General features: G+C 38.2%; 1 pseudogene; it reads left to right on the top strand.

The window, feature by feature from the left end:
• Positions 1–7,325: 7,325 nt before the first annotated feature.
• Positions 7,326–8,881, top strand: LOC131839142 (RNA transcription, translation and transport factor protein-like; annotated as a pseudogene).
• Positions 8,882–9,327: the final 446 nt, after the last annotated feature.

The raw sequence follows: 9,327 nt of genomic DNA, 5'->3' as shown, positions 1-9,327 counted from the left end.
TGAGTATGGAACCATCCCTAGATCTAATAAACAGGGCTGGCCTTGGAAGGTCTGCCATATATGCTACCAGCAGTTACAGAGGCAATGTGCCGTCCTAGGTATTTGCTGTGCACTCACTCTCTGCTCTGCCTCCATGCCACCATTTCTGCAATCTGCTGTGCAGATCCCGAAAGAAGGGCCAGGATGTCTGGTGAAATAAGGCCAAGAGCAATGAGGCTCGAGGGGTGAGCAGGGCCAGATAGGTGCTTCATCCCAAAGACAGTGAGATTTAGCTCATAATCTGAAAGACAAGGGGAGACTGTTTTTGAGTATTAAACTAGAGAATAACAGGATCAAAATCTTTTATAAAAATCACTCTAGATTAGACTCAGGGACTGTTGCTAGAGAATGGCCAGTTCATTCCGATGGCAGACAATGGTCGGGGGTGGAGACAACTGGGGGCCAGAGGTTTGAAAATCACTGGAAATAAACACTACCTGTAATTTTTACAGGGATTGTAGAGGTAGGTATTATTTCCACTTTACAGTTGAAAAAAGTATGTGTCCCAGAGAAGTAAGTCCCTTGCCCAGAGAAATAGTGCTGGTGAAGGACAGAGCGGGGAGTTAGACTCAACTCATTTCCATGGCCTTTTCAGTGTACCACTCTACCTTGTAAAAATTGAGGGGGAAAGAGAAGGAACTAAATATTGAGACCCACTTCTCATCCCTTGACGAAGCCATAAATTCTTTGTCTATCCCTTGTCTAACTTTGGTTCCTGATAATAGTTTTGCAAATCCATTTATAGCTTGGCAAACCTATTTTATACATTTATTTTTAAAGTATGAGTTATCTCTGAGAAGTTGGTCTAACACCTCTTAGATGCCATTGAACGGTTAGAAGCTATTTTAAAAATCAATATGTTTGGTGTGTGAACAACTAATAGAATAATTCTGGATGGCTTTTGATTCTTTGTGAATACTCTCTGAATACACTATTATTTCTTTCTATCTTTAAGCTGCCAGCGCAAATACAGTTAGAACTTTGGCTGGATCTCACTTCCTTGTTTCACATTAGAAACAATTATTTTCCTTCCCACTTTGGTCAAGTTACAAAAATCTTTTCTCAATTTACACAATAATTGGGCACTCAGCATTGAGAAATTATGGTGAAATACTGAACTGACCTTTCCAATGTGTGATAAAATCTAGTCTTATTTGCAAAGACATGTTCCCATTTTGATTTCCGCTTTCCAGAAGAGCATTCCGATTTCATTTTCTTAATCTTTGGGGTTAAGATTCTGTGTGATTTTTCATTTGTGCCAATGCCATTAAAATTTCTTTCACTGGACTAGAAATCAATGATTTCAACCTGTAAATTAGCTCTGTAAAATCACAAAACATTGGAGAAGGAGAAAAAATTGTTGCAAATAGGAGAATGAGGTCATCTACTTGGGTTGTACTTTCCTCACCTCTTGACAAACTGAAATTTTATTGCTACCTTTAGCAAGCAAATAAGGTAATATGCTTAACAAATTGATAATAATTTATGTGTGTACATGTAATGGAAGATAATGCAATTCTTTCTTCCCTTTGGCATCACTCCAAGATATCTTGGATGCAGCCATACGATCTTTTCTTCCCTCCATTCCCACCCCCAGGTCAGCTGCCTCCGCCAGGTAGCTGGTTGCTTGCATGAAACAGTCAAGTAGGAACTGCTCACAAATATTGTGCCATTTACACACGGGTCTCACAATGACCTGACGAGTGAAAAGATAATGAGGGCTATATTATTGTCTTATGTATTGATTTTGGAAAATAGTTTCCTTGACTGCTGATTCAAAATAATTTGCAATTAAAGAGTAACTTAGTAAATGTTACAAAAAATGTTAGAAATGTTATAAAAATATAGGATGGTAAACTGAACCTGCTTTAAAAAACGAGTAAGGGGTGCCTGGGTGGCTCAGCCCATTAAGCATCTGGCTCTTGATTTCAGCTTGGGTCATGATCTCCAGGTCATGAGATCAAGCCCCCACATCAGCTCCATGTTGAGTGTGGAGCATGTTTGAGATTCTCTCTCCTTCTCCCTTTGCTCCTCCACCCGCCTGTTTATGCATGCCTGCATGCTCCCTCTCTTTTTAAAAAAGAAAAAGAAAAAGAACAAAAAGTAAATGTTTTAACATCTAGGAACTTAAGATATTTTAAGTTTCCTCATATAAGTATACTACCTTCTAAAATAAAAAAGTTGACATATACCCATATACATGACTACTAACTTTTGTGAAAATACAATGGAAATAAAATAAATCTAAATATAGAAAAACTGCACTTAAAATATCTTTCTTATGTAAGAAATGAAATCAGTGTGGGACACCTGGGTGGCTCAGTTGGTTAAGCATCTGCCTTTGACTCAGGTCATGATCCCAGGATCCTGGATCAGGTCCCACATGGTGGGGTCTTTGCTTAGCGTGGAGCCTGCTTCTCCCTCTGCCTGCCGCTCTCCCTGCTTGTGCTCGATCTCTCCCTCTCCCTCTCTGGCAAATAAATGAACAAAATCTTAAAAAAAAAAAAATAAATGAAATCAATGCAAGTTACACTGTGTACTGCAGTGTATGAGATCTAATATAGACCTAAATGTCATGCTGGGACTACTGACAAGCCTTTCTTAGTAGTCTCCTTAACCTCCAGATTCTCTCCTCTCCAACCCACTCTGTACCCACAACATGTCAGCCTTGAGCTCATAAGACTTGGTGTTTGTAACATACACTTGTCAATCACATGTTATCTATGACTTTGTTGTGGTTTACTGTCAAATTGTCTATATACTCACCATCATGAGCTCTTTAAGAGCTTACTCACCTGACAAGGCTTCTCCTCTGCCTTTTCAGTGAGAAGCTCACTTGTATGTACAATATAGACATTCAACATGATTGATAAATTCACCGTGTAAAAAGTGCATTCCACCTACAGTTAAGGTGTTACTCTCCTCTCTTGACCACATGTTAAAACAGGTTTCTGGCATTACAAACCATGCAAGTAACACACACTTACAAATAAAAGCCAACCACAAATTACGAAAGGATGTTCCTCTTGAACATTCTAGAGAAGAATTAGAAAGGCTGGAATTTTAAAAAGAGGGATTTTTTTAAAATTGAAAGCTGGAATAAATTAGAAATAAGACCTGTATTTGAGATACAGGATTCCTCATGTCAATGTAGGTAAAACATTTTTGAAGGTATGATTCCACACTTAAAGTTAGGGAAAAAGTCTCCACTTCACTTGCCAAAAAATTATATATTAGTAATTGAATTATGTAAGAAATTCCTATGTAACATTTGAGGATAAAATTTAATAATTTGTCCTTCAATTAATTCAATAATTAATAAGGGTTGATTCATTATCTTCTATGTAAGAGGCACTGTACCAATACTGAGGCTAGCAGGCTGATTGTTTTCTTCTTCAGGACATGAAAATCAATAATTACAATCCAATATAAAGTTGCTTTTTAAAAAAGATTTTATTTATTTATTTGTCAGAGAGACAGAGCACAAGCAGAGGGAGTGGCAGGTGAAGGAAGAAGGAGGCTCCCCACTGAGCAAAGAGCCTGATGTAGGACTACATCCCACAACCTTGGGATCATGAACTGAGCCCAAGGCAGACACTTAATTGACTGAGCCACTGAGGTGTCCCTATAATAGTTGCTCTAATGTTGGTCTGTACAAAGTACTAATAGAGTGTGGAGGGGACCTGAAGTCTGTGAGGAAGAGACAGTAATGGCTTTATAGCATTTCAGCTAAATAAGATTTAGAGGAAGAGTAGGATTAGGTTTGGTGGGCAGCTGGATTAGGAGACTTGTAAAAACTTTGTTTGTTTTAAGATTTTATTTATTTGATAGAGTGAGAGAGCATAAGAAGGGGGAGCAGTAGACAGGGAAAAGCACGCTCCACTCCAATGAGGGGTTTGATTCCAGGACTCTGAGATCATGACCTGAGCCAAGGCAGACGTCTAATTGACTGATCCACCCAGGCACCCCATGCTAGAAACTTTCAGTGCTCACTCATGTCAGGTTCTCTCTCCTTCCAGAAGAGGATCATATTTCCCTACTCTTGTAGTTAAGCAAAACTATGTAACTAATTCTATCAGTGAGCTATGGGAGGAGATGACATTTATCACTTCTAAGCTGAAGCATTTAATTCCTAGTGCAAAACTCTCCAGTACTTCTTATCTGCCTTGACAACCAGTGACATTTTATGTGTCAGAAGGTGTAGTTATCTGATTGCAGAAACTCGGTCAGCCTGGGTGCCTGAATGACTTTGTGGAGCAGAGCCATTTGCTGAACCGTGATAGGCATTATGACACAGACAAAAAAATAAATCATATGTTAAGCCATTAAAGTTTGGGGATTGTTTTTGTTATTTCAGCATTTCAGATAGAGGTAACACAGCTAAAAATAAAAGAAAGGAAGAATAGAGAAATTGCCCATCCAAAAGACTTTGTGCCCTCCAGGAAGTGCCCTCCTTAAGTGTGGGTTGTGCATAGTGACTTCCTTCCAAAGAATGCAGCATAGAAGAAGTGGGAGGTGGGGGAGGTGACAGAGGATTAATTTCCCAGTGGAGAAATCTGACAAATGCTACTTCAGCCAGTGGATGGAGATTAATATCAACAATGGTAAATTCCATTGATAGCATGCATCTTAGATACGATGTGAAAATGGTACATTCCATCTGCTGTCTTCCTCCCCAAAATACATAAACCTAGCCCAATTATGAGAAAAACATCAGATAAGTCATTGCCAATTAAGGGTCATTCTATCAAATACATGATCAGTACTCATCAAAACTGTCTAGGTCATCAAAAACAAGGAAAGTTTGGGGCACCTGGGTGGCTCAGTGGGTTAAAGCCTCTGCCTTCGGCTCAGGTCATGATCCCAGGGTCCTGGGATCGAGCCCCACATTGGGCTCTCTGCTCTGCGGAGAGCCTGCTTCCTCCTCTCTCTCTCTTTGCCTGCTTCTCTGCCTACTTGTGATCTGTCAAATAAATAAATTAAAAAATCTTTAAAAAAAAAAAAAAGAATTGCCTTATAAAAACAAGGAAAGTTTGAGAAATTATTATAGCCAAAAGGAACCAAAAGAGACATAACTATATGTAATGTAGCACCCCACATGGGATCCTGGAACAGAAAAAAAGACATTTGGTAAAAACTAAGGAAATCTGAATAAAGTATGAACTTTAGTTAATATAACTTATCACTCTTAGTTCATTAATTATAAAAAATGAACGATACTGATGTAAGATGTTCGTAATAGGGGAAAGTGGGCATGGAGTATACTAAAACTATCTGTACTATCTTGTAGTTTTTACCTAAATCTACAACTATTCTAATTTTTTTTTTTTTTTAATAAGAAGATGTAAGAGAGAGCATGGTATGTTCTGGAAATTCCTTTTAAAGTGAGGAGTGGAGGTGCCTCGTTAGCGCAGTAGGTAGCGCGTCAGTCTCATAAAGTGAGGAGTGGAGGGGTGTCTGGGTGGCTCAGTGGGTTAAGCCTCTGCCTTCGGCTCGGGTTGTGGTCTCAGGGTCCCAGGATCGAGACCCACATCAGGCTCTCTGCTCAGCGGGGATCCTGCTGCCCGCCACCCTCCCCCCCACCTGCCTCTCTGCCTACTTGTGATCTCTCTCTGTCAAATAAATAAATAACATCTTTAAAAAAAAAATAAAGTGAGGAGTGGAGATGATGAGTTTGAGTAGGTAAGTAAAAGATCTTTTATGCTTTTCAAGGATTTGTATAAATCCTTGAAAATCCTAAATTGTATAGGCTAGGTGACTAATCTCTAGAAAATCTATGGCTAGGTTTCAGGACTATTACAAAACCTCTGAAATTTTATGAAATTATGTTGTCTATATGTATGTTCTTCTCAGAAGGCAGTCAAAAGCTTTATTTATTATTTATTTGTTCTTAAGGGGAAAAGTACCTAAAATATGTTAATGATCATTGTTGAAGTTGATGTAGATACTCTGAAATATTCTGAGCAAGAAAAATGACACAATTATATTTTTTGCATAAAAATCATCTTTATGGTAGTACAGACTATAGTGATGGTGTGTGCCTGTTTGAAAAAAAGAAAGGCAGGTATAAAGGCAAGATGATAACAAAGACAATGATCTTCAAAAACTTTTGATCATGGTCCACTTCGCAAGAGAAAGAAATGATCCCATAACTTAACTTACCATACTGTTACCACTTTCCTGAGGAAAAAGAATGGAGTCATTAGGATGAAATGTCATTTTTTTTAAAAAAAAACAAGTTTGGTGGAATGGTATATACATCTACTTTAGCATTCAGGTTGTGAGTGTGCATTGTTAGTCCATAAAAATGAAGAAAAAAATTCAGTTTTTATCAATTAATACTCTTAGGGGGACCATGGACACCAGATCATTCTTTGAGAGACCACTGTTAACAATCTTTAAGAGAAATAAGTGTCTAAGATAGAAGAAGGTAGGAGGTACAAAGAGGAGATGGCAGATGAGACATCTCAAAGGTTCAAAATCAGCAGAATTTTTTGATTGCTTGGATGGAAGTTACAAGGTAGAGTGGAAAAGCTAGCTTGACATTTTTGGTTTTTGGTGAACAGAATATGGGGAATGCAGGATAGTGGATAAATCTGGAGGAGGATGGGGTGGGTGGGAGATGATGAGTCTAATTCTGAATATGTTGTGTTTGAGATCCCAAGTAGACATGCCTTGTAGGCAGCTGGATCCTGGGATCTTTCAGTTCAGTAAAGAGGGTCTTGGGCTGGAGCTATAAGTTCCTAACTTAGGAAAGTAAAACATTCATATTATAGTCTGATTTCTCTTTCATTTAAAATAATAAATAGGAATTCCAATTAAAATGTTTTTATTATACCTCTATTGATATATAATTTACATTTAGCAAAGTTCACACATTTTAAGTGTACAGCTGAAGGCATTTTTACATATTTCTGTGTAGCCAACACAGAGATCAACTTATAGGATAGACCCAGAAACCCAGAAGGTTCATTTATGTCTCTTTCTAATCAATATTTCTCCAAAGCTAGCCACTATTTAGATCTCTTAGTTTGTCCTTTTCTGAGCTTCATAAAAATTGAATCAGAGAGTATGTTTTCATCATGTGTGGCTCACCTCATTCCACCTCACAGTATGTCTTTGAGATTCATTCATGTGAGTCTCTTTGTTGTGGTAGTTCATTTTCTCTGTGTAATATTACTTTGTATAAACATACCACAATTTGGCCCTCTTGCCACATCACAAGCTCCTCTTCACCTCTTTTCTCCTGGTGGAAGCCCTGGGCACCAGAGTGAGATATGGGGACCATGTTACGACACAAGCTCACAGCCCTTGAATACCACAACCCTGCTGGCTTCAACTGCAAAAATGAATGAGAATTTAGGAACTTTATTGTTTGGCTTGAAGACCAGAGAATCAGACACTACAAGATTGAGGACAGAGGTAATTTAAGAAATATCCACAGCAATGACTAGCTCAAGTTCTTTGAAGAGTATCTCAGAGATGTTAAATGAGACATCAGTTAACTGAGAGTAACTGATGTTAACTGATGTTAACTCAAGATTCAAGATCATTGTCTCTGAGATTTGCAAGTTTCACTATTATATGTTGGGGTGTTGACATATTTTTATTGATTTCAAGGAGGAGTTCTCTGTGCCTCCTCAATTTTGATGCCTGTTTCCTTCCCCAGATTAGGGATGTTCTCCTCTATAATTTGCTCCAATATACCTTTTGCCCCCCTCTCTCTTTCCTCCTCTTCTGAGAACCCAATTCTAATATCGTTTAGTTTTATGGTATCACTTATCTTTCAAATTCTCCCCTCTTTGTCCAATAGTTGTTTATCTCTCTTTTTCTCAGCTTCCCTATTTGCCATTGTTTGGTCTTCTATATCACTAATTCTCTTTTCTGCCTCATTTATCCTAGCAGTTAGAGCCTCCATTTTTTATTGCATCTCATTAATATTCTTTTTGATTTTGACTTGATTTGATTTTATTCTTTTATTTTTCCAGAAAGGTATTCCCTAGTGTCTTCTATGCCTTTTTCAAGCCCAGCTAGTATCTTTATAATCGTTATTCTGAATTCTAATTCTGACATCCTACTTAAGTCCATACTGATTAGGTCCCTGGCAGTCAGTACTGCATCTTGTTCTCTTTTTTAATGAGTTTATCTGTTTTGTCATTCTTGCAGAAAGTGGTCACTTTTCTATTTGTAGAGGTGCAGCTATTCTTTCCTTTGCTCTCCAGTTGAGTTTGCAGGTGTTGAGAATGATTTGATAGCTTTCTAGCTGAATTCCTGGGACCAGAAACAACTAAGGTCTCCTATTCCTTCACCATCTTGGACAAGAACCAAGATTCAAGATCAACAAGAAGCAACTGACAGGCTTCTTGGTTTAGCTGTTAGACTTGAATATGGAGATAATGCTGAAAAATACAAGTTGGTAACTGATAATACCAAAAAATGCTGACAATGCAGCTAAGACTGCAGAGCCATTGACCATTTGAATGTAAATAATCCCAGTTTCAAGGCTGGTGTAATGGCTTTGGCTAACCTTCTCCAGATTCAGCTGTCATTATAATTACCTGATAATGCTTAAGGCAAACCGCGTTTTGATCCAGGAGCACCTGACCCAGGATGAAGGTGCTAAAGCAAATCAAACAAAGGAAGGCTTGCCTGTTGCTTGAGACAAACATTTTCTTAGTTTTGACATAGGAGATGCAGTTCTTCATGAAGCTGCCTGAATACTGCAGTTGCTGCATAGAGATGAGCTACTGACAAAAAATTCATGAAGCCATCCATGGTAGCTGTGCAGGCAATTATGGCTGATCCAAAGACAGACCACAGACAGGGGAAAGTTGGAAGATGAACATTGAAAGATTTTAGTTTCTCACCTACTTAATATGACTGGGAACCTTGTATGCTTTAGCTTTAGCATGCATTTGGAAATCAAATGTCCCATTTTCAAGGGAAGAATTCTAGAAAATTGGCAATATTCTCAGGATTTACCATCATTGTTTTTGTTTTTGTTTTTGTTTTTCTTTTTCATAAAGTTCAGAGGGGTGGGGGGATAATATACCACAACTTGTCCATTCTATTATTGGTGGGTTATTTTTTCAGTTTTGTGTAAATGTGAATAAAGTTGCTATGCACATCCTTGTACATATTTTTGGTAGGCATATGCACTCTGTTCTCTTGAGAGCATCCAAGAAAGGAAATTGTTGTGCCCAGCACAGCTGTTTGTTTAGCTTTAGTAAGTTCTGTCAGTATTCCAAAATAGCTGTGCATCCCCAGGCTACCTATCAGCAGTGATTA

The sequence above is a fragment of the Mustela lutreola genome, chromosome 8, assembly GCF_030435805.1.
Source record: "Mustela lutreola isolate mMusLut2 chromosome 8, mMusLut2.pri, whole genome shotgun sequence".
Classification (NCBI taxonomy): domain Eukaryota; kingdom Metazoa; phylum Chordata; class Mammalia; order Carnivora; family Mustelidae; genus Mustela; species Mustela lutreola.
The sequence above is the reverse complement of the archived record's forward strand: the minus strand, read 5'-3'. Positions and strand labels throughout refer to the sequence as shown.